The following is a 26,050-nucleotide window of genomic DNA, read 5'->3' on the forward strand; positions in this document are numbered from 1 at the left end:
TGCCTTTGACTGAGCATTGTTATGGTCTCTAGCAGTCCTCCAACTGCCAGTGCCCTGGGCACCCTCTGCCTCCGCGTGCCCTTCAAGCGAGTGTGAAGTGGCCTCACCACTGCACTGAGATACTAGCTGCTGAGCTAATGCCCACCAAGGTGCTGGTATCTGAGCTGGTGCCTGCTTCAGAGAGCGGGTGTGACGCAGGTGCAACAGAAGCTCGGTGGTCCTCCGGTGTCAGGGGTGGCCCTTCGGGGTCTGGAAAGCGAATGCCTACTGGCAAAATTAAAAGGGAGATCAAGGACATGTCATTAGTTAAAGTCATCACACAGTCATTGTGCATGCCAGGCATCCTGGTGAGACAATGGAGATCTGCATCATGGTGCATTATCTTCCAATGATCAATGGGGAAACCAGGTTCGAGGCTCCCATCAATGAAGAGACTGCACCAGAATGGTTGCACAAGCCACAAGTCTCACTTCTGTGCTCTGCGCAATTAACTTCATCTGGCACCCCTGCATCTCTACCTGGCTGCACGTGGAGTGTGCCGGCTCTCAAGCTCTAGGGCATCCTGCTCGAACCTGCTGAGCAGCAGCAGGTTGGGCAGCCTCTGCCTGTACGTGCCCTCTCTGCCTGGTTATGGCTTGTCTTCTCCTGAAAGAACAGTGGAGCATTGATTAGTCCACTCTCTAGCTGCAGCGCCATTACAGCCTGGCCAACCCCATCTGAGGAACATCTCACAGAGCACATCCGAGTCATGGCCCTAGGGCCACAAGGCACTCAGTCCAAGCAGCCAGGGCTCACCCACTTGGCCAGCTCCAGCATCATTGACAGTTGGCACTCAGACTCTAGTGCCCCTGAGGACCACTGGGGGGCGGCAAGACCTTAACACTTCTGCACATTGACCCATGCCAGCACGGTACTCACCCATTCTGAGCACAGCAGGTCATTGAAGTTCTTCCAGCACTGCACCCATGTGCACCACACCACATCATGGCTGCTCACCATTGCTGCCACCTCCTCCCTTGCCCCCTTGGTAAGGTGCGGTGTCTCTTCCTCCCATCTCTGGGGACAAGGGTATCCCTCCTGACAACCATCCCCTCCGGGAGGATGGTGAGGCACTTGTAGGAAAAGCAGGGGCCTAGTGCCCACCTGACCTGCCCTCCCACCTGCCATGTCCAGCTGCACTCGACTCCATTTTGAATGCTGAACACACGTCCTTCCATGGCAGCCTTTCAGGGGCTGCCTGGGCCATTTTTAAACCAGCCACTGGGTTACCGTTGGACCTGGCGGACGACAAGCACCACCACGCCCATCCCCACCCCACCTCCCCACCGTCTGCCCCTTCCCGTCCAGTGCGGAGCGGTGTTTCACACTGGACTGGCCTTAATTGGCCTGCCAGTGTGAAATCGCAGTCGGGGCCGATCGCAGGTGGCAGACCATTTCCCGACTGCTCCTGTGCCTGCCAATGGCTTCAAAATCCTGCCCATAGTGTGTTTGGATTTTCAGTTGGCTTTTGATAAGGCTCCACACAAGAAGTTAGTAAGCAAAATTAGAGCATGTGGGATTGAGGTAATATACTGGCACGGATTAAGAGTTGGTTAATGGATAGAAAACAGAGAGTAGGAATAAACGAGTCATTCTCAGGTTAGCAGGCTGTTAATAGTGGGGTATCACAAGGATCAGTGCTGCGGCCACAGGTATTCACAGTCTATATAAATTATTTGGATATGGGCATCATTTGTAATATTTCCAATTTTGCTGATGACACAAAACTTGGTGGGACTGTACGTTTTGAGGAGGATGCAAAGAGGCTTCAAGAGGATTTGGACAGACTAAGTGAGTGAGCAAGAACACGGCAGGTGAAATATAAAGTAGGAAAATTGAGAAGTTATCCACTTTGGTAGGCAAAACAGAAATGTAGAGTATTTCTTAAATGATGAGCGATTGGGAAGTGCTGTTGTCCAAAGGAACCTGAATGTTTTTGTTCCTGAGTCACTAAAAGTTAACATGCAGGTGCAGTGAGAGATTAGGAAATTAGAAATTAGGTATGTCAGCCTTTATTACAAGAGGATTTGAGGTCAGGAGTAAAGAAGTCTTGCTGCAATTGTGAAGAGCCTTGGTGAGACCGCATCTCAAATTTTGTGTACAGTTTTGGTCTCCTTACCTAAGGATGGATATACTTGCCATAGGGTTTTAGCAAGACTTTCCTATTATTGTACTCTATTCCCTTTGAAATAAAGGCCAATATTCCATTTGCTGTACCTATTACCTGCTGAACACGTATGCTAGCTTTTTTGGGATTCATGCACGAGGACATCCAAATCCCTCTGTGCTGCAGCTTTCCACAGTCTTTCTCCATTTGAATAATATTCAGCTCCTCTATTCTTCCTGCTGAAAGTGCATAGCCTCACATTTTCCAGCATTGTTTTCCATCTGCCAAGTTTTTTGCCCATTCACTTAGCCTGTCTATATCCTTCTGTGGACTTTTTGTGTCATGCTCACCGCTTGCCTTCCCACCTATTTTTATGTCATTTGCAAACTTGGCGATAGTACATTCACTTCCCTCATCTAAGTCATTAATATATATTGTAAGTAATTGTGGCCCCAGCACTGATCCCTGTGGCACTCCACAGGTTGCCATCCTGAAAATGCCCCTTTTATCGCAACTCTCTGCCTTATATTAGTTAGCCAAACCTCTATCCAGGCTAATATACTACCCTCAGCACTATGGGCTCTTATCTTATTAAGTAGCCTTATGTGCAGTACCTTATCGAACGCATTTTGGAAATCCAAATATATTACATCTATTGGATCTACTGGTCCCCCTTTATCTATCCTGCTTGTTATTTCTTTAAATAATTCTACTAAATTTGTCAGGTATGATTTCCCCTTCATGAAGCCATGCTGACTCTGCTTGATTTTATTATGTATTTCTAAATGCTCTGCTATTACATTCTTTATAATAGGCTTTAACATTTTCCCAATGACAGATGTTAAGCTAATTGGCCTATAGTTACCTATTTTTTGTCTCCCTCCCATTTTGAATAAGGGTGTTACATGGCAGTTTTCCAATCCTCTGGGACTTTTCCAGAGTCCAAGGACTCTTGGAAGATTACTTCATAAGATAGTGTGTTCACTATCTCTGTAGCTACTTCCTTTAATATCCTAGGATGCAACCCATCAGGTCCAGGGGACTTATTAGCCTTTAGCCCCATTAGTTTCCCTAGTACCTTTTCTCTAGTGGTAGTTATTGTATTTATTCCCCCCCCCCCCCACCCCAACCCCCCAGCCCTTTTCCCCTTGATTATTTAGTATTTTTGGAATGCTATTAGTGTATTCTACCTTGAAGACTGATGCAAAGTATTTATTCAACTCCTCTGCCATTTCCTGGCTCCCCATTATTATTTCCCCAACTTCATTCTCTGAGGGGCCTATGTCACTTTGACTTCTCTTCCATTTTATATATTTAAAGAAGCTCTTATTGTCCATTTTTATATTACTTGCTAGCTCACCCTCAAAGATTATTTTCTCCCTCCTTTTTTTGGTCACTTTTTGCTAGTTTTTCAAACTTTACCAAACCTCTGGTTTACCACTAATCTTTGCCACATTATATGTTTTTCTTTCAATTTGATACACACCTGAACTTCCTTTGTCAACCATGGTTGGTTTATTGCCTTCCTAGAATCCTTCTTCCTCACTGGGGATATATAGCTGTTGTGAGTCATGAGTTATTTTATTAAATGTCTGTCATCGTTCATCAAACATCCTTTCTGCTAAATTCCTTTCCCAGTCCACTCCAGCCAACTCTGCCCTCATTTCTTTGTAGTTAGCCTTATTTAAGTTTAGCACTGTTGATTCCGACCTAGCTTTCTCACTCTCAAACTGAATGTTAAATTCTACCATGTTATGGCCACTGTTTCCTAGGGAATCTTTTACCCTGAGATCATTTATTAAACCTGCCTCATTATATCTTACCAGATCCAAAATAGCCTGCTCCCTGGTTGGATTCACAACATATTGTTCTAGGAATTCCATGAATTCTTGCTTGTGGCTACCTCTGTGAATTTGAATTTCCCAATCTAAATGATGATTATTATACTGCCTTTTTTACATGCCCTCATTATCTCCTGACTTATTCTCTGTCCTATAATATAGCTAATGTTAAGGAGCCTATAGACTACTCCCACCAATGTCTTCTTCCCCTTCTGTACCATTTTCAAGATGCACTGCAGAAATTCACTAAGGCTCCTTAGACAGCACCTTCCAAACCCACAACCACTGCCATCTAGAAAGACAAGTGCTGCAAATAAATGGCAACACTGCCCCCTGGAAGTTCCGCTCCAAGTCACTCACCATCCTCACTGTCGCTGGGTCAAAATCCTCAAACTCCCTTCTTAGCAGCACTGTGGGTATACCTATACCACATGGGCTGCAGCGATTCAAGAAGGCAGCTCACCACTACCTCTCGAGTGCAGCTAGGGATGGGAAATTAATGCTGGCCTAGCCAGCGAAGCCCACATCCTGTGAATGAATAAAAAAAACAATCTTACCTCCACCCATATGGATTCTACATCTTCCGTCATAGTAACAAAGCTACCCCATCACCCCTTCCTTCCTGCCTGTCTTTTTGAAAAGTTCACATACCCCTGAATATTTAGCTCCCAGCTTTGACCTCCTTGTAACCATGTCTCTGCAATGGCTAAAATCCATTAACCTCTATTTGTGCCATTAATTCATTTATCTTGTTCCGAATACTACATGCATTTAAGAAAAGAGCCATTAATTTTGTCTTTTTACCATTTTTTCCCCCTTTGACCCTATTTGCTGCTGTTTTTTTTATGTCTGTACACTCTGTCCCTTCCTGTCACATTCTGGGAATCATTAGCTAAATAGCTGCCCTGCAATGCTGCCATATCCTTTTATTTTGTAAGCCTATGTATCCCCAGAACTCTCCCTCCTCTATTTAGTTTAAGGCTCTCTTTACAACCCTCGTTATTCGATTCGACAGGACATTGGACCCAGCACGGTTCAAGAAACGCCTGTCCCACAGGAAGAGCTCCTTTCTACCCCAGTACTGGTGCCAGTGCCTTATGAACTGAAACCCATTCCTCCCACACCAATCTTTGAGCCACGTATTTAACTTCTTGACTTTATTTACCCTATACCAGTTTGCCTGTGGCTCAGGTAGTAATCCCGAGCTTATTGCATTGGAGGTTCTGATTTTTAATTTATCTTCTAGCTGTTTAACTTCTTTCAGCAGAACCTCCTTTCTATTTCTATCAATGTCATTGGTACCAACACAGACGATGACAACTAGACCTCTCCTTTCCCATTCCAAGTTCCTCTCCAGCTCTGAGGAGAGGTCCTTAACCCTGGCACCGGGCAGGCAACACAACCTTCGGGACTCAGGCTCACACCTGCAGGGAACAGTATCTATCCCACTAAATATTCTGTCACCTACCACTGCTATATTTCTATTTCTTCTCCCCACTTGAATGGCTCCCTGTATCACAGTGTAGTGGTCAGTTTGCTCATCCTCCCTGCAGTTCCCACACTTGTCCATACAGTTGTACAGTCAAAGGTACTTGAGTCATTGGCATGTAGCCCCTCAGTTCTGATGTGAACAACCTGTTACTCCAGGGTGTTGCTGCGGTCAGAACTTTGCTGCTATGTGGACACATTTATCAAAATCCATCTGGTTTAAATATTACAATGAAGTGATAACCTCATAACTTGGACATTGCAGGGGCCAAGGATCCTTGAATGCTACTTCCTGGGTCCCCATTCCTGCCTCACCTGCAGTCGCACTCTCCTGTCCCTGATCACAGAACAAATTTGAATTACCTAATCTGAGGGTGTGACCGCCTCCTGGTAACTTTCCCCCTCCCTGAAGTGACGCAATGTCTGCAGCTTGGGCTCCAGCTCCTTAACTCGGATCTGAAGTTCCTCAAGCTGCGATCACTTACTACAGATGTGTTTGCCCTGGAGCACCTTGGTGTCCAGTATTTCCCACATGCTGCAGCAGCAACACATCACCCATCCTGCCATCACTATCATATTTTATTCAATTTATTAATTAATTTCTCTAGTATCCCTGCTCTTTACACTTGAAGAATCCCCCACTCTTTACACTTCATTGTAATTATTTTTTTTTACATCAGTAGCGATCTTACACTTAACAAGCTATTTTTAAGATAAAGAGGGAAAAAGAGACTAGAGACCTAAATGCAAACTAAAGACCTTAATTTTACTTTAAAGACTAGAAATACTCACCAACCAGCTGCTTTCTCTGCACTCGCATCATGTTGTGGATCATGATGTCACTCCACCATGGTCTCACATGAAGTCTCCCCGCTCTTTTTACAAGGAAGCCTCCCAGCTCTTTTTAAAATGAAGCCTCCCTGCTCTCCATATGATGCTGTTGCTGAGAGAAGAAAAGATATATGTGATTGCACCTGTGGTGTCTGGCCCCCTCTCTGTCTCATTGCAGGCATCAAGTTTTTAGAAATAATCACACCTATAATATTGAAAGCAAAATACTATGGATGCTGGAAATCTGGAAATAAAAACAGAAAATGCTGGAAAAACTCAGCAGGTCTGGCACCATCTGTGGAGAGAGAAACAGAGTTAACGTTTCGAGTCTATATGACCCTTCTTCAGAGTTAAAGAGAAGTAGGAATGTGATGAAATTTATACTGTTTAAGGAGGTGGGTGGTGGTATGGAGCAGGTGAAATTGAATAGAAGGTCAGCAATAGGTGGGGCTAAGGAGAGATTGACAAAGATGCCATGGACAAAAAGACAAAGGGAGTGATAATGGTAGTGGTAAGGGCTAAAGAAGGTGCTGATAGTGGCATAAAGATAAGAAAAGTAAGAATGTGTTAACAGCAGAACAAGGGTAAGCACTGTGTGAAAGAACAACATGGAACAAGTAGCAGATGGCCCTTTTGGGGGGTGGGGTGGAGGAGGGGACAGCGGTTGGGTAAAGAGGATGGAAAATGGATCAAAAAGGGGATAAAAATGGGACAAAAATGAATAAATTAATAAAAATGAACATAAGTTGGTAAAAAATAAAAGCAATTTTTTAAAAAAGTGTATTAAAAAGGGGTGGAGATAGAGGAGAGATTTCATGGTCTGGAGTTGTTGAACCCAATGTTAAGTCTGGAAGGCTGTAAAGTGCCAAATCGGAAGATGGTTCCTTAGCATTCCGTAGGGATCATTCCCTCCGGGACACCCTGGTCCACTACTCCATCACCCCCAACACCTCATCCCATTTCCATGGCACCTTCCCATGCAAGCGCAGAAGGTGAAACAGCTGCCCCTTTACTTCTCCCCTCCTCACCGTCCAAGGGCCCAAACACTCCTTTCAGGTAAAGCCGCATTTCACTTGCACTTCCCTCAATTTGTTCTACCGTATTCACTACTCCCAATGCGGTCTCCTCTACGTTGGAGAGACCGAAAGCAAACTGGTGACCGCTTTGCGGAGCATCTTTGATCTGTCCGCAAGCATGACCCAGACCTTCGTGCTGCTGCCATTTCAACACCCCATCCTGCTCTTATGCCCACATGTCCGTCCTTGGCCTGCTGCATTGTTCCAGTGAAGCTCAACACAAACTGGAGGAACAGCACCTCATCTTCCGACTAGGCACTTTACAGCCTTCCGGAATTAACATTGAGTTCAACAACTTCAGATCATGAACTGTCTCCTCCATCCTCATCCTTTTTTTAATGACCTTTTAAAAAAATAGTATTTTCATTTTTTATCCACTTATTTTCATTTTTATTCATTTTTTCATTGTTTTATCCCCTTTTTAAAATCCCCTTTTTAAAATCCCCTTTTTATCCCTTTTTCCATCTTTTTTCCCCAATCCCTCCACCCCCAGAAGTGCCAGCTGTTACTTGTTCCATGTTGTGCTTTCACAGAGTGCTGACCATTGTTCCACTATTAACACATTCTGCTTTCTTACCTTTATGCCACTATCAGCACCTCCTTTAGCCCTTACCACTATCATTAACACTCCTTTTGTCTTTTTGTCAATCTCTCCTTAGTCCCCACCTATCGCTGGCCTTCTATCCAGCTTCACCTGCTCCACCTCCCTTAAACAGTATAAATTTCATCACATTCCTACTTCTCTTTAGCTCTGAAGAAGTGTCACATAAACTCGAAATGTTCACTCTGTTTCTCTCTCCACAGATGCTGTCAGACCTGCTGATTTTTTCCAGCATTCTATGTTTTTACACCTATAATATTCTTGGTCTCATTGTGATAACACAACATAGTTACAGATTCTGCTAAGGTAAGGAAACCATTAATTTTAACAGGCTCCATCTTTCCTTGAGTTCTACAGGAGAAAGCAAGATCATGAGACATTGAATCAATTCCTCTGGTGATGTATACTGTCTCATTAGCATATCACACAGTTAGAATTAACCTCTCATACTACATCTCCTCCCAAGTCTCTGATTCCCCCCTTTATATTATATCTCCCCCCCATTCAATTTCATTTTTTATAGAAACAACCACTGTGGTGGTTTCGCTAGTCCAGCTGTTCAGGTCCTCAGCTCCTTTGGAAGAGATTGGGGATTTGAGTCATGGGGGGTGATCTCTCAGTCTCTGCTAGGCAGAAGGATTTGTAGATTACTCAAGTTTACTAATTTGTCACCTGGATCTCTCAATGAGTGCAACATCTCTGGTCAGTTCAAATATGTAGAAGACTGCTCGGATTATGTAGGAGGTTCCTTCTATGTGGAAACTAGTGCATATCTGTTCCATCTCACCATACTATTCTCTGTTTTGATGAGATAGGACTGTGGATATGATGGTTGTTCAACCACCTGTCCATTGCAAACTTGATCTCGGGTCCAAACTGGGTCTCCTGGTTGGAGATCTAGCAGGTCACATGCTTTGTGATTTTGCCATAGTTCAACAGCTATCCACATATTTTCCAAGTCATCAGTTTGTAATCGCAGCTTGAGTGTGTGGGAGAGAGCAGAGAGTTGAGTTTCCAGTCATCTTCCCATTAGGAATTCACCATTTTGGATTGAAGTTGAACGATAGCTCAGAAGTGCAAGTTGGATGTTATCATTCTTCTTCAGCAATGCTTTCACTGTTAACACTCCTCTTTCAGATTCACCGTTGTCTTGAGGGTATCTTGGTGAACTATAGTATGGACAAATCCGTATATTGCCATAAACTCTTAAAAATATTCATTGGCAAACCATTTTTCTTTCATGGAATGTGGGTATCACTGGCAAGACCAGCATTTGTTGCCCATCCCTGTTTGCCCTTAAACTGAGTGGCTTGCTAGGCCACTTCAGAGGGCAGTGGGTCCAGGTTCACATGTAGGCCAGACCATGTAAGGATGGCTGATTTCCTTCCCTAAAGGGCATTAATGAGTCGGTTGCGTTTTTACAGCAATCAATAATAGTTTCATAGTCATCATTACTGAGACTAGCTATATAATTCCAGATTTTATTAAGTGAATTTAAATTCCCCCAGCTGCCATGGTGGGATCTGAATCCATGTCCCAAGCTTTTGGATTACTAATCCACTGATATTTCCATTACACCACTATCGCCTCCCATTCTGGGATCCATTGTCCGAGATTACAAGATCTGGGATTCCATGTGTTGCAAAAATCTCCTTCAGCACTGTAATCACTGCTTCCGAAGTGTGACCTTTCAGTTGCTTGGTTTCTATCCATCTTGAGTAGCAGCCTACTATGATCAAGAACATCTTACCACTGTGTTCAAAGGGGTCAATCCCAAGACGCCCCATAGTTTTGATGTAAAAGAAGATGCCGTCAATGGTTCTCTTGTCTCCTGATGATGAACAATACAAGTAATACAGTTTGCTATCACCTCTTCCAAAGATTTTGAGAGGCCTGGTCACCAAACAGAATATCTGGCTCTGGCTCAACATTTTGTGATGCTCAAATATCCTTGGTGCAATCTTTGCAGTATATTGAGTCTGAGGACCCTCAGAGTGACCACTTTCTCATCATAGATGAATAAATCATCAACTACACTGAGGTGTCTTCTCTGTTCATAGTACTGTCTGAGAATGGGATGTGCTGGCCATCCTTTGATGCAGTACTCTCTTACCTGAGCACATCCTTCATCAGCTTTCTGTGCATCTCTGATTTCATTTAGTTGCTGAGTTATTGCTGGTAGAGTTTTAGTTGTTGTCGATGCAAAGGTTTCTATCTCTTCGGCATATAACCTTGTTTAGGCCTTGCCACCGAGTTAGAGCACCAGCTATAGTCTGCTGCTTTGCTGGAACACACTCTGTATCAAACCTCATCATCCTCAGTCTGAATCGTTGTACTTATGGAGGAATTATTGCTCACTCCTTAGTGTTTAGGAGTGTCACAAAGGGTTTGTGATCTGTCTCTACCTTGAAGTGGAGGCCAAGAACATAACCTGCAAACTTTTTACAAGCCCATGTAGCAGCTAATGCTTTTTTCTCTATCACTGCATATCTCTGTTCAGTCTCTGTCAATGAACGAGATGCTTAGTAAGCTGGTCTATGTTTTCCATCCATCTATATCTGAAAGCAAACAGCTCCCAATCCTGTGGAAGATGCATCTGCGGCAATGACAATGGGTAGCTCTGGGTTATAGTGAGCTAAAATATCAGCTGACATCAGCATCTCTTTGATTTTCTCAAAAGACCTCTGTTGTGCTTCCTCCCAGCACCATGTACTGTCTTATCATAACAGTTGACATCGTGACTCATTGATGACAGTGAGGTTGAGCAAGAACATTTCAACCTGGTTTGTCACACACATGAATCTCTGGAGCTCAGTCACATTGTGAGGAGTTGCAAACTCCTTGATTGCTCTTGCCTTTGTGATCAACTCTGGCACTGGATGTATCCACAATATGCCCAGGGAACTTGAAATTCAGCTATGAGAATTTGCATCTGTTGTTGAGTGTAAGTCCTACTTCCCGAAGGCATGCAGCACAGCTCACACTCTAGTGTTGAGTTCTGTCTGAGTGGATCCATAGATCAGGACATTATCCATGTGACATATGACTTCATCCAGTCTTTTAGGATACTTGGCAATGTCCTCTGAAAGATTTCTGGTGCTGATGCAATGCCAAAAGGTAATCTGTTGAAACAAAACCTCCCAAACGGTATAATGAAGGTTGTGAGCAACTCTTCATCAAAGGGTGGTTGCCAAAAGCTGCTATTTGCATCTACCTTCATGAAGATTGAGCATCATAGGATGAACTTTGTATTCAACTGCTTTTTTCAGCTGTGTAAGATCCTTACAAATTCTGACAGATACATTGGGTTTTGGCACTGGGACAACCCCTAGCACCAGCTCGTTGGTTCTGTCAGAGGTGAAATAATCCTTTGCTTCAACATAGAGTCAATTTCCTTCTTTATCTTTGGTGAGTGGTTGAGGAGCTTTTCTGGATGTAAACAGACACACTGGCTTTATTTCAGGATGTAAAGTTCCGTGGTACGCTGTCTTCAGCTTTCCTAGTCCTGTGAACAGCTGTGGAAATTCAGCTCTGAAGTTTTTTGGCTGATCATCTCGGTTTTCCAGTTCCTCTACTCTGCAAATCAGATCCAAGTCGGATCTGATTCTGGTTCAGGATCACACATAAGGTTTCAGTGATTTTTCTCTGTCTATATTGAAGGGTTGCATTCACATCGTGAGTTCTATGCCTCTTGGCCTGTGTAGTTTATTGCGTGATGGCTAAAGAGAACTTTTCTTCAACCACAATTCAGCATCAGAAAGAACAGAAACTGCTGCACCTGTGTCTAACTTAATGTGTGTCCTGCTTCCCTCCACTAGGATATCAGCATTCCAGTACCTTCTGCTTGGTTCCTGGATCTCTCCAAGGAATGGAATCTCATTATAATTGATATCTTCTACTCCATGGATGCTGCCACCTTTCGAAGGCTTTTCTATTTACTTATTCTCTAGAAGTTTCTTGCTGCGACACACAGCTTGAAAGTGACCCTTCTTTTTGCAGAAATGGCATTTGGCCTCTTTGGCAGGACTACTTTCTTGCCTGTGTTTTTTCCCGCCACACTATTAACAGTTATCATGGATAGCTGATGGATGCGCTTCCTGCCTGCCCTGCTTTTGTATGGTCTCCTCTCTGCTTTTAACTTTAACATAATCCACTGAGTCAGTCGTTTTTGGGATCTGGTTCTCCCTGTCACCCCAAATCATTGATTGGTTTTATTTCCTGACCTCAGCTTTCCTGCTCAGTTGAACTGCCTTTGTTCAGGTTAAGTCACCTTTCGACTGCACATGCCAATGCTTCATCCAAGACTGCAGCAACAATTCTGTCCCTGATTTGTTCATCTTTTAAGTTGTCACATTCATAGTTCTCTGCAAGTCTATAAAGAATGTTTATAAATATATCAATACTTTCTCCTTGTCCTTGAGTATGCTTGTTAAATTTAGCCTGCTTGACAACTGCGTTCTTTCGCAGAATGGAGTAGGCATCAAATGCTTTTATTACTTCACCATAGTGGCTTTTTTTGCATTGATCTCTTGCCTGACTAGGATATCATCTGCACAGCCACCCATCACATATAACAGCATACTGACTTGCTCACTGCTAGGGTTCACAGCGAGGCCTAATGTGGTGTGATATCTGGTAAATCATTAGTGCCAGTTTAGCTATGCTTCTGCCTGGTTGAGACCTGCAACCTGCTTAAAGCTTTTTGGTAATGGCAGAGGCTTTTCCATATTTGTTCTTTCACTTACTGCCACCATATACTATTTTTTGGTCTTGTTGTGCTAACACACAATATTTACAGAGCCTGCTGAGGTAAGGAAAATGTTCATTTAATGGAACACGTCTTACAGTGGCTTCATCTTTCCATGAGATCTACAAGAGAAAGCAAGACCATGAGATATTGTATCACTTTCTGTGATAATGTACACTGTGTCTCATCAGCGTATCATACAGTTAGAATTAACCCCTTACACTGCAAATATACTTGAGGATTTATTAGGAGGCCTGTCTTTGGTGTCTATGGATGGGATTTTCCAGTCGTGCCCATCACAGGACTGGAAATTCCTGCCCAAAGTCAACGGACCTTTTGCTGGTCTGTCAAATTTACCGTCCTGCCCATGATGATTCCTGTGGCATAGAGGACTAGACAATTTAGGCCTATTTTTCATGGAGAAGGTTTGTGGAATAATGCTGTTCCCTCAACTTAACCTCCAGATAGGTTCTATCCCAAGGGTGGCCCTATCCATGCGTGTGAGAATAATATAACATTGTAACCAGTTAATAGATCTTTCTCAATCATTATGACATTTGCCACTTTGGTCATTCCTCAGTCCACCATAGTGAGTAACACAGGAATGCAAAGTTCTTTGTTTAGGTGACAGATTTCCAAAAAGACTGGAAGGGATCTGTTGGGATGAATTTTTTGGCCTCCATTTAGATTCCCTCAAGCTATTTCCCCTAGCCTTTCTAAGCTGAAAGTGAGAGTCACCAATAAATTGGAGCCCACAAATCAAGAGCTTTTAAAAATTCATTCATGAGATGTGAGCATCACCAGCCAGGCCAGCATTTATTGCCCAGCCCTAATTGCCCTTGAAAAGGTGGTGGTGAGCTGCCTTCTTGAACTGCTGCAGTCCATGTGGTGTAGGTACACCCACTGTGCTGTTAGGGAGGGAGTTCCAGGATTTTGACTTAGCAATAGTGAATGAACAGCGACATATTTCCAAGTCAGGATGGTGAGTGGCTTGGAGGAGAATGTCCAGGTGATGGTATTCCCAGATTCCCAGCTATCTGCTGCACTTGTCCTGTAAGATGGTAGCTGTCGTGGGTTTGGAAGTTGCTGTCTAAGGAACCTTTGTGAGCTGCTGCAATGCATCCGGTAGATGATACACACTGTTGCCACTGTATATCGGTAGTGGAGGAAGTGAATGTTTGTGAATGAGGTGCCAAGCAAGCGGGCTGTTTTGTCCTGGATGGTGTCAAACTTCTTGAGTATTGTTGGAGCTGCACTCATCCAGGCAAGGGGAGAGTATTCCATTGCACTCCTGACTTGTGCCTAATAGATGGTGGGCAGGCTTTGGGGAGGTCAGGAGATGAGTTACTCATATAGGCTTCTTGGCCTCTGACCTGCATTTGTAGCCACAGTATTTATATGGCTAGTCCAGTTCAGCTTCTGGTCAATGGTAACCCTCAGGATGTTAATAGTGGGGGGTTCAGCCATTGAATGCCAAGGGGATTCTCTATTGTTGGAGATGGTCATTGCCTAACACTTGTGTGGTGTGAACATTATTTGCCACTTGTCAGCCCAAGCCTGGATTTTGTACAGGTCTTGCTACATTTGGACATGGATCGCTTCAGTATCTGAGGAGTTGTGAATGGTGGTGAGCGTTAAGCAATCATCAGCGAGAATCCCACTTCTGGCCTTATGATGGAAGGAAGGTCATTGATGAAGCAGCTGAAAATGGTTGGGCCAAGGACACTATTCAGAGGGACTCCTTCAGTGATGCTTTTGAACTGTGATGACTGACCTCCAACAACCACAACCATCTTCCTTTGTGTTAGGTATGGCTCCAGCCAGTGGAGAGTTTTCCCATGGTTCCTATTGACTCTAGTTATATTGCTGCATTCATGATATTCTGGAGGAAACTGTGGACACAACTTTCACTTATGGTGGGAGTGCAAAGTGGGAGCTAAAGGACTTGGTACCCATTATACACCTGCCAAATTTTTCTTTATACTGAAGTCACTGGAAAGGAAATAAAAAGAAAATGGGGTAGGATGTATGGAGAGTGACTGATCTACTACATCCCAATTTACACCCCTCCAATATTGTAAGCGCCTGAGTATTTCTCAAACCTTGGTACCTCTGTCCTAAGAGATTTCCTGGCAATAGAGCAGAGTTGTCAATGGCTCAGTGGTGGGCTGCGTGTTTTCCAATATCTTTTACAGTATTGTACAGATGTCAAAGCAGTGTTCTGTGCAATCTCTGACCACCTAGATAGAACACAGTATTGTACATTCCTATATCATATAGGAGCTTTTAAACATTCTCAAATGGCCTACTCCTGTTCCTATTTCTTATGTTCTTATATTCTTATGAGGCTTTTTTACTCACTCAGTTTCCCTCTGTAGCTATCCCCATGAAGAGAAAATCCATGGGCTGTGCAGTAGAAGAGCATCGTCTTCAGATTGTCACTGCAACTTGACAGTTACCTTCATTTGCTCTTCTTGTGCACTTTACCATGGGCTGGATTTAATGGGACATGTGTTCCCCAACAACACGGCTAAAATGTTGGGAGGTTGGAAACCGCCCACACTTCCGATGGCTGCCCTGTGGACTTTAGCTGTTAATTAACTTGAGATGGGACTTCTGATCCTCAGCAACAGGAGTCCTGCCTCAGAGAGATGCTGGCCAATCAGAGGCTAGAAGCTCACCACTAGGAATGGTGCTTGCTGCAGGTACAGCAGTGAGATCCACAGGAAGGTGTGCTACTTTAGAAAAAGGGCCAGGCATAAGTCTGGGTATCTCACCAGGACCAGGTTAGCAGGCCCCAGCAAGAATGAGGTAGAAAGGCCTGGGGGGGGTGGGTGGAATCTGGGGGTGGTTACACCTTAGGTATCCTCTGATGGGTCTAAGGGGGCCAGTTAAAGAAGGAAACCCCAACCCTCCGCTTACCCCTTGCAGGGAAAGCTGCTTGGCTGTACATTTAGTTTGGGCCATTTCCACTGCAGGATGAGGGACATTAATTGGCCACTTAAGCGCCTCAATTGGCCCATGGGAGAGCAGGTTGCCAGTGTCTCACTCCCCACTCCTGCTGCTGGTAAAAATGTGGTGGGAGCTGGGCTTGGCAAGTAAATGTTGGGCATGGTGCCCACTGGATTTTATGTGCCCTTCTGCCTTCAAACCAATTGGTGGTGGAATGTTAAATCCAGTCCTTGCTGTAGCAGCTGGTCTGGCAATCTTCCATTTTTTGACTGGCATATGGAGCAGCCCTTCAAATTATGGGGCTGAGGCAATTGACAGTGCAGGCCCCAAAGAGCTTGATAGCTTTACATGTCCTTTTAGCTGCATGGCACTGTATTTTAGCATTGGAATCATTTCATACAGGAGCCAAGGTCACACCTTGTTCTTTTCTCTTCATGAATGGGCTTCCTAAAATGAACTATTCACTACCAGAGAGGACAAGGAGTTTGGACCATCCATGTCCATGTGTTATATATTCCTGACTACACAAGCACCAGCTCAAATATAGGCAATCAGATAGAGAGATTCAGGAGGGAACATATGGGGCTGGATTTAAAGAGGCACATGGTCTCCACCACCACCGCCTCCAGCTAAAACGTCATGGGGGAGCCGACCCACACTGCCAATGGCTGCTTTGCAGACATTTACAACAGATTGGCATTTGTTTGTGTTCCTGTGATTAAACACAGTCTTCTTTAAAAAGAGACAAAATATAAACTTTTAGCATTTGCAAGAATATACAGCAATATCCATATTCCCAGCCCATATCGACCTTGCCTGTATGCAAATCTAAGCAGCGTGCAAGTAGGTTTAAGAGGCATTTTAAGTTGTTGGCACAACAAACTCCACACAACTGTTACATTCAAAGCATTTTAATTCCCAGCTGCAAAATTTAAGATGAAGTGACATAAAAAAGCAGGTGTGAAAAATTTCTTTCCATGCTCTGTCAATAATGCAGCAACATATTTGGGGCAGCATGTTTGTGTGCATAATATGGGCATAGACTCCACATGTAGGCAGTCTTATCTTCCATCTTCCTCAGGCCTGAGAATTATCAACTCCCACAAGCTATGCTTGTTAGAAACTTCATTCATTCTATCAGCTATTCAATGCAGCTGAAACAAATAGCAAGGTTGAAATAAGGCAGTAATTCTTTAATAGCTAAGGTCATCACAATTCCTGTCTCATCCATTAATTGCATCACCTGGACTTGCATAAGCAGTAAAATCAGATACATTTTCCCCCAGTCTGTTGAATTGGCTCTTAATGCCCATCTTTCTTAATTGTGAGAAAGCAAGAAAGACTGTATAAAATCATCATTTTTAAGGTTACAGAACATTACATATTTAATTATATGTTGCAAAAATCTGGTTCATTGTTTATATGGAACCATAGAAAAGTTACAGTGCAGAAAGGCCATTCAACCCATTGTGGCTGTGCTGGCCAAAAAGAGAAAAAAGAAACTAGCCATTCATTTTAATCCCACTTTACAGAATCTGGCCCATAGCCTTGCAGGTTATAGCACTTCAGTTGCAAATCCAGCTACTTGGATCCAGGTTTTAAATGAGTTGAGCATTTCAGCCTCAACCACGGACTTAGGCAGTGAATTCCAGACACCCAACGCCCTCATGTCCCCTCTAATCCTTCTACCAATTACCTAAACCTATGTTCCCTGGTAATTGACCTTTCAGCTAGGGGAAACAAATCTTTCCTATCTAGGTCCCTCATAATTTTGTACACCTCAATTAGGTTACCCCTTAGTCTCCTCTGTTCTAAGGAAAACAACTCTAGCCAATCCAATCTCTCTTCATGGCTGCAATTTTTAAGTACTGGCAACATTCTTGTAAATCTCCTCTGCACTATCTACAGAGCACTTATGTCCTTCCTGTAATGTGGTGACCAGAACTATACACAAAATTCCAGCTATGGCCTAACTAGTGTTTTATACAGTTTCATCATTATATCCCTACTTTTGTATTCAACGTCTCACCCAATAAAGGAAAGCATTCCATATGCTTTCTTGACCACCTTATCAACCTGTCCTGCCACCTTCAGAGACGGTGGACAAGCACTCCAAGGTCTCTCACTTCCTCAACCTCTCTCAATATCCTCCTGTTTATTGAGTATTCCCTTTCTTTGTTTACTCTCTTAAATGCATTGCGTCACACTTTTCTGGACTGCATTCCATTTGCCACTTTTCCATCCACTCAACCAAACCATTGATATCATTCTGAAGTTGACAACTATCCTCTTCACTATCAACTACATGGCTAATTTTTGTGTCATCTGCAAATTTCTCAATCATGCCTCCCACATTTAGGTCTAAATCATTAATATATACAACGAGCAGCAAGGTCCCCAATACTGAGTCTTGTGGAACACCACTGAAAGCTGTTTTCCATTTGCAGAATCATCCACCAACCATTACCCTTTGTTTCCTGTCACTGAGCCAATTCTGGATCCAACCTGCCACTTTCCCCTGTATCCCATGAGATCTCGCTTTCCTGACCAGTCTGCCATGTGGGACCTTGTCAACTGCCTTAATGAAATCCATGTCGACAACATCCACTGCACTACCCTCATCAATCCTCCTTGTTACTTCCTCAAAAAATTATATTAAGTTAGTAAGACACGATCTTCCGCTAACAAAACCACACTGACTATACCTGATCAGCCTTTCTAAGTGACAGTTTATCCTGTCTCTCAGAATTGTTTCCAATAATTTGCCCACCATTGAAGTCAGACTGACCAGCCTATAATTTTCTGGCCCATCTCTCGCACCCTTTTTAAATAATGGTACAAATTTTGCAGACCTCCAATCCTCCAGGATCTCACCTGTTTCTGGTGAGGATTGGGAAATTATCCTCAGCACATCCATTATTTCCTCCCTGGCTTCCTTCAAAAGCTTGGAATACAATCCATCTGGTCCTGGTTATTTATCCACCTCCAAGGTTGCTGGTCACTCCAGTACTTTCTCTCTCACTATGTTTAATGCATCTAATATTTCACAATCCTCCACTTTAACTAGAATGTCTGCATCATCCCTCTCCTTAGTGAAGATAGAGACAAAGTACTCATTGAGAATCCTGCTCATATCTTCTGCATCAACCAAAAGTTATCATGTACCTCTCTCAAAGGCCCTAAGATTTCTTACGTTATTTTCATGTTCTCAATGTACCAGCATGTTTTAGTATATAACTTATAGCATTAGGAAATAAAATGTCAATTACAAGATGAATGGAAAATCCTGTTTGAGAAACTGATAATAACCCTGAGATAACTCAAGTCAAACAAACTTGGAGTTGATTGCACTTAAAAGGTGGTTTATGTTTATCTTCAAGATCAGAGTTAACAGTGTGAAAGCCATAAACAATAGGGAGTCTTCTTTCTTAGCTAGAAGGCCTGATGTGCTTCAATAAAATATTTGAATTAAGCATTCATATGGGTTACAGAATCAAAGGCCAGCATGGAAGGTAAATGATTTGTTTACATTTCTGTTTGAGAACATCCAAGAACATGCCATGTAATCATGGGGATGGTGTATGGGGTAGGAGATTGTCTTGTTTAATTTATCTGCTTACAGAAGCAAACCATTCAGTTTGGGGAACACACAGATCCAGTAGCAGTTTTGCTTTGGTGTAAGCTGCATTTCATTGAATTGAGAGAGCCAACAGGAGGTGATTGTCAGTTAGGCTTGCATGAGAAAATACTAACTTCATCATTTACTAGGTGGAGTGAGGGTAGGTCTCAATCTCAGTTTGGATTTCATGAGGAAAAAACAGCTGGAAGATTTGCTTTAGCTTTCAGCTAGTGAAAGAAATCTACAGTGGTCCTCACAGAGCCTTGTGGCAGAAAGCTGTCAGCAGAGTTAGCTTGGGAAGCTGTCGGAAGGCAGTTGTATAACTGCCGGCAATCCAAACAAGGAGCTGTAGCACCCACTGTCATGAGGTCTGTAAAGAAAAATGTGAAGGGTCACATAACCAAAAAAGCTAATAGAGGGAACCCCATAGAATCTTACCTTGGTTCACCGAGGAGATTTAAAGTGAATTCTTTGGATTGGTCCCAGGAAGGGTAAATGAATCTTCAAATTTCACAAGATAAGAGAACTCTTAGGGTGGGAGGCAGGGGTTGGGGGGGTTGGTGAAGGTGGGGGTGGGGAAGTAAAAAGTGGAACTGATTTTATAGCTAACTAATGGTGGTCCCTTGGAGTCAGAAAGACACGTGCTATGGAGTCCTAGAGTAAATAAAGGGAGAGAGAAAAAAAATGTGAAGAGAAAGTGAGAGAGAAGCAGTAGGAGATAGGGATGAAATTAGTGCAAGGTAACAGAGGTGGGAAAAGAAAATTAAAAGATTAAGGGACAACCAGCAATTAAAAGGGAGTAAAAAATCCAAAATCCACATTCCATATTGGCAGTCATTAGTCAGTCTTTTGAACAACCCATGGTCGATGAGATGTTGCACAGCTTCTTGAGCTTTCTTCTTGCTCGTGTCTTCGGCCGATATCCGCCCTGCTTCAAAACCAGCGTTAGTTTTTAAAAGCTATAATATTAATTTAATAGTGCTTGCTTTGTTCAGTTTTTCTTTGTATACAGTAAAGTCTGTTTTAGATTAAAAACATGAAATATTGTGCTGTAGTTCTATCGCTTAGTTGTTGGGTGTTCAAATTTCTTCTCTAAACGTTAATGGTTCCTAATAGGATCATAACATTTATGAATAAAATTCCACAAACATCAGTCTGAATCAAGATTCAAAGTGTAATGTAATGATATTACTGAGATGATCATGAAAGGCATGTGAAAAAGGTAATCAAAGGTGGGAAAAGCAATTAGATGCTCAAATAATTGTTTTTTTAATGATAAAGTTAGTTACTGTTAAGTGCTGAAAGAGAATTCTTAACATAAGAAGAAAAACCAAATACTTGCATGTCTTACCTGGAAAGAAGTTGTAACTTCTTAACTGATATCCCTAAGTATTCCAGACCAGAGGAATCAGGAAAATAGTGGAGTGACATTAGACCATCGACATATTGGAAATGTTAAACACCCTCAAAAGCAGATAGCTACTTACTGCTTGTACCAGTCTTTGGGTTGAATGGGGCAGAAAACAAAGTATGGTTACTAGCTTTCAAACATGAATAGGTAAATTACTTTCCAACATAACCAAATTCTTTTCTTTTATACAAAAGCAAAATACTGCAGATGCTAGAAATCTGAAATACAGAAAATGCTTGAAATACTCAGCAGGTCTGGCAGCACCTGTGGAGAGAGAAACAGAAGGTGGAATTTTCCAGACCTGCCTGCAGCAGGATGCTTGGTGGGCAGGGGAAATTAATTTGGCGTGAGGTCAGAAATCAGTTCCCCAACACGGGGGGATCTTTAGCAATTTTGTTGCCGGAACCTTAAAGGTGGATTAAAGGCAAGTCATGATTCCTGATGAACAATATCAGGAAGCAATTTTGCATCCATTGGCATGTCATGCATGCTCATTAAGAGGCCAGCTCTCTCTCTCCAAATTAAGTTCTCTGCCAACGATAAATGAGAAGGTTCACATTCATGACTGCACATAAGTGGCATGCACTTGGTAAGCTTGACTTCTTCCATCATTAACAGTGAGTTGCTGCTGCATTGTCGTCTTCAGGGAGTCCCTGCCAGCCTATGCTTGTAGTGTAAGTTGCGTGGAGGATGACCAAGGGAGGGAGGAAGGGTTAGCGGAGAAAGGTGGAACAGTGGCTGGCAAAAATGGCAGGGATAATGCAGGCTGTCCAGGGAGGGACACTGCAGGCTCTCCAAGTACCCGGACCTTCGACCCCATGAGGGAATGGTGGGGATGGCAATTTCCTGCCTGTCCCCGCCGTGAGAGTCGATGAGTTCCTCGTGGATGCATATATAATGAACTGAACAGCGCAAGATCGCATGTGATCAGCCATCCTGCCCACCAGCGAAATCACTCTAATTTCCGTGCCCACCACCGAACTCTAACTCCAGAATGGAAGATTCTAGCCAGAGTTAACGATTCAGGTCAGTGACCTTTCTTCAGAATTGGGAAAAGTTAGAAATGTAATAGATTTTGAAAGGGAGAAGATGGGAAGAAGAACAATAGGGAAAGTCTGTGATAAGTTGCAGCGCAGCAGAGATTAAATGACAAATTATTTCATAGTGCAAGGTGAAAGGAAATGGCAATGAGAAAAGTAAATAAACAAAGGCTGTATTTAGTGGAAATGGGAATGACAGGGTCCTGATTGGCTGCTGTTTAAAAGAAAAAAAAAGAGAAATAAAAGGGAAGCAATATAGAATAAAATAACAAACCAGCAAATAAAAGGGAAACAAAATGGTGGCAGAGGTTATGATCTAAAAATTTTTAACTAAACTAAATTGAAGGAAGTGCGCATAAATTGTTGTTTCACCTGGAAGGAGAGCTTGGCATCTTGTTACATCTTCTATACTTGTATGGAGACTCGCTGTGGGAAAGGAGAGTGTGTTGGTGGTGACTGAAGTGTGGACCAGAGAGTCATGGAGGAAATGGTCTTTCCAGAATGCTGATGGGGAAGGGAAGGGTTTTGCAGTGGCATCACGCTGAATGTGGCAGAAATGGCAGAGGATGATTTGTTGAATATGGAGGCTGGTGGGGTGCAAAGTGAGGATAAGGGGAACCCTATTGTGGTTCCAGGAGCGAGGGAAAGGGGTGACAGCAGAAGTGCAGGAAACAGATCAGACACGGCTGAAGACCATGTCAACTATGATGAGGGGAAATCCATGGTTCGGGGAAAAGGAAAACATATCAGAAGTGTTATTATGTAAGGTTGCATCATCTGAACAGATGGGACGGGGGTGGTTTCTGTTTTCTTTGGGATGTTTGAGGGTTTATTTTGACTTGGAGAACAATATGAATCAGAGGGGATATTTGAATCAGCCGCCCACTACTCAGCTCTCCTGATTCTTATTTACATTATCTTTGTCTGCACGTTAATTTCGATGATTTAGAAATCACATGCTGTGGGTACGTTCTTGGGGTGCTTTGGGATTAGTAAAGTTTGTACTTTTAGCTTAAGAACTGCACTGTGTGATTACCCTTACAGCTTCTAATTGTTCCAATACTTTTCATTGCAGGAACATGAAGCTAAACTAGTCATGTTGTTGCTCTTGACTCCATTCCATATCAATCATTACCTGTGAATAAATCCAAGTAGAAGGGAACAAGACAACCAGCTCTGTTTTCTAAGAAATAGCCTGTATTTGATCATTTTTAAAAATTTATTCACGGGATGTGGTCTTCACTGGCTGGGCCAGCTTTTAATGCCCATCCCTAGACGCCCTTGAGTAGGCGGTGGTGACCTGCTTTCTTGAACTGCTGCAGTCCATGTGGTATAGGTACACCCACAGTGGTGTTAGGGAGGGAGTTCCTGGAATTTGACACAGTGACAATGTAGGAGCAGCGATATAATTCTATCAGGATGGTGAGTGACTTGGAGGGGAACTTGCAGTTGGTGGTGTTCCCATCTATCTGCTGCCCTTGTTCTCCTAGATGGTAGTGGTTGTGGGTTTGAAGGGTGCTGTCGAAGGAAGCTTGGTGAATTCCTGCAATGCATCTTGCAGATGGCACACACTGCTGCAATGTCTGCGTCAGTGCTGGAGGGTATGAATGTTTGTGCCAAACAAGCAGGCTGCTTTGTCCTGGACGGTGTCAAGCTTCTTGAGTGTTGTGAGAGCTGCACTCATCTAGGCAAGTGGGGAGTATTCCATCACACTCCTGATTTGTGCCTTGTAGATGGTGGACAGGCTTTGGAGAGTCAGGAGGTGAGTTATTCGTCGCATGATTCCTAGCCTCTGACCTGCTTTTGTAGCCACAGTATTTATATGGCTAATCCAGTTCAGTTTCTGATCCGTGGTAACCCCCAGGATATTGATAGCGGGGGATTCAGTGATAGTCTTTGAACATCAAGGGGCAGTGGTTGGATTCTCTCTTGTTGGAGATGATCATTGCCTGACACTCATGTGGCTCGAATGTTACTTGCCACTTGTCAGCCCAAGCCTGAATATTGTCCAGGTCTTGCTGCATTTGGACATGGACTGCTTCAGCATCTGAGGAGTCACGAATGGTGCTGAATATTGTGCGAGAACATCCCCACTTCACTTCTGACCTTATGATGGAAAGAAGATCATTGATGAAGCAGCTGAAGATGTTTGGGCCAAGGACACTATCCTGTGGAACTTCTGCATTGATGTCCTGGAGCTGAGATGACTGACCTCCAACAACAACAACCATCTTCCATTGTGCTAAATATGACGCCAACCCGTGGAGAGTTTTCTCCCTGATTCCCATTGACTCCAGTTTTGCTAGGGCTCCTTAATACCACACTCGGTCAAACGCTGCCTTGATGTCAAGGGAACTCACTCTCACCTCACCTCGGGAGTTCAGCTCTTTTGTCCATATTTGAATCAAGGCTGTAATGAGGTCAGGAGTTGAGTGGCCCTGGCAGAACCCAAACTAGATGTCAGTGTACAGGTTATTGCTAAGCAAGTGCTGCTTGATTGCACTGTTGATGGCCCCTTCCATTATTTTACAGATGATGGAGAGTAGACTGATGGGGCAGTAATTGGCCAGGTTGGATTTGTCCTTTTTTTGTGTACAGGACATAACTGGGCAATTTTCCACATGGCTGGGTAGATGCTAGTGTTGTAGCTGTACAGGAACAGCTTGGTTAGGGGCATGACAAGTTCTGGAGCACAAGTCTTCAGTATTATTGCCAGAATGTTGTCAGGGCCCATAGCCTTTGCAGTATCCAGTGCCTTCAGCTGTTTCTAGATATCATGTGGAGTGAATCGAATTGGCTGAAGACTGCCATCTGTGATGCTAGAGACTTGGGAGGAGGCCGAGATGGATCATCCACTTGGCACTTCTGGCTGAAGATTGCAGCAAATGCTTCAGCCTTATCTTTTGCACTGATGTGCTGGGCTCCTCTATCATTCAGAATGGGGATATTTGTGGAGCTTCCTCCAACTCCAGTGAGTTGTTTGATTGTCTACCACCATTCACAACTGGATGTGGCTGGACTGCAGAGCTTAGATCTGATTCATTGGTGGTGGGATCGCTTAGCTCTGTCTATCACTTGCTGCTTATGCTGTTTGGCAAGTAGTCCTGTGTTGTAGTTTCACCAGGTTGACACCTCATTTTTAGGTATGCCTGGTGGTGCCCCTGGCATGCCCTCCTGCACTCTTCATTGAACCAGGGTTGATCCCCTGGCTTGATGGTAATGGTAGAGTGGGGGATGTGCCAGTGCATGAGGTTACAGATTGTGTTCAAGTACAATTCCGCTGCTGCTGATGGCCCAAAGCACCTCAGCACCCAGTCTTGAGCTGCTAGATCTCTTTGAAATCTATCCCATTTAGCACGGTGGTCGTGCCACACAACACGACGGAGGGTATCCTCAACGTGACGGCGGGACTTCATCTCTACAATGACTGTGTGGTGGTCACTCCTATCGATACTGTCATGGACAGATGCATCTGTGGCAGGCAGGTTGATGAGGATGAGGTCAAGTATATTTTCCCTCTTGTTGATTCCCTCACCAATTGCCGCTGACCCAGTCTAGCAGCTTTTTCCTTTAGGCCTTGTCCAGCTCGGTCAGTAGTGGTGCTACCCAGCCACTCCTGGTGATGGACGTTGAGGTCCCCTACCCAGAATACATTCTGCACCCTTGCCACCCTCAGTGCTTCCTCCAAATGGTGTTCAACATGGAGGAGCACTAATTCATCAGCTGAGGGAGGGTGTTAGGTGGTAATCAGAAGGAGATTTCCTTGCCCATATTGGACCTGATGCAATAAGAGTTCATGGGGTCTGGGGTCGATGTTGAGGACTCCCAGGGCAACTCCCTCCCAACTGTATACCATTGTGCCACCATCTCTACTGATTCCATCCTGCCGGTGGGACAGGACATACCCTGGGAAGGTGATAGTGGTGTCTGGGACATTATCTATAAGATATGATTCCGTAAGGATGACTATGTCAGGTTGTTGCTTGACTAGTCTGTGAGACAGTTCTCCCAATTTTGGCACTAACCCCTAGATATTAGTAAGGAGGACTTTGCAGGGTCAACAAAGCTTGCTGTTGTTTCCAGTGCCCAGGTCAATGCCGGATGTTCCATCCAGTTTCATTCCTTTTTTGTGACTTTGTAGCTGTTTGTAACAACTAAGTGGCTTGCTAGGCCACTTCAGAGGGTATTTAAAGTCAACCACATTGCTGTGGGTCTGGGGTCACATGTAGGCCAGACCTTCCCTAAAGGGCTTTGATGAACTTTTACAACAATTGACAATGGTTTCATGGTCATCATTT

The sequence above is a fragment of the Carcharodon carcharias genome, chromosome 2 (genome assembly GCF_017639515.1).
Source record: "Carcharodon carcharias isolate sCarCar2 chromosome 2, sCarCar2.pri, whole genome shotgun sequence".
Taxonomy (NCBI): Eukaryota; Metazoa; Chordata; class Chondrichthyes; order Lamniformes; family Lamnidae; genus Carcharodon; species Carcharodon carcharias.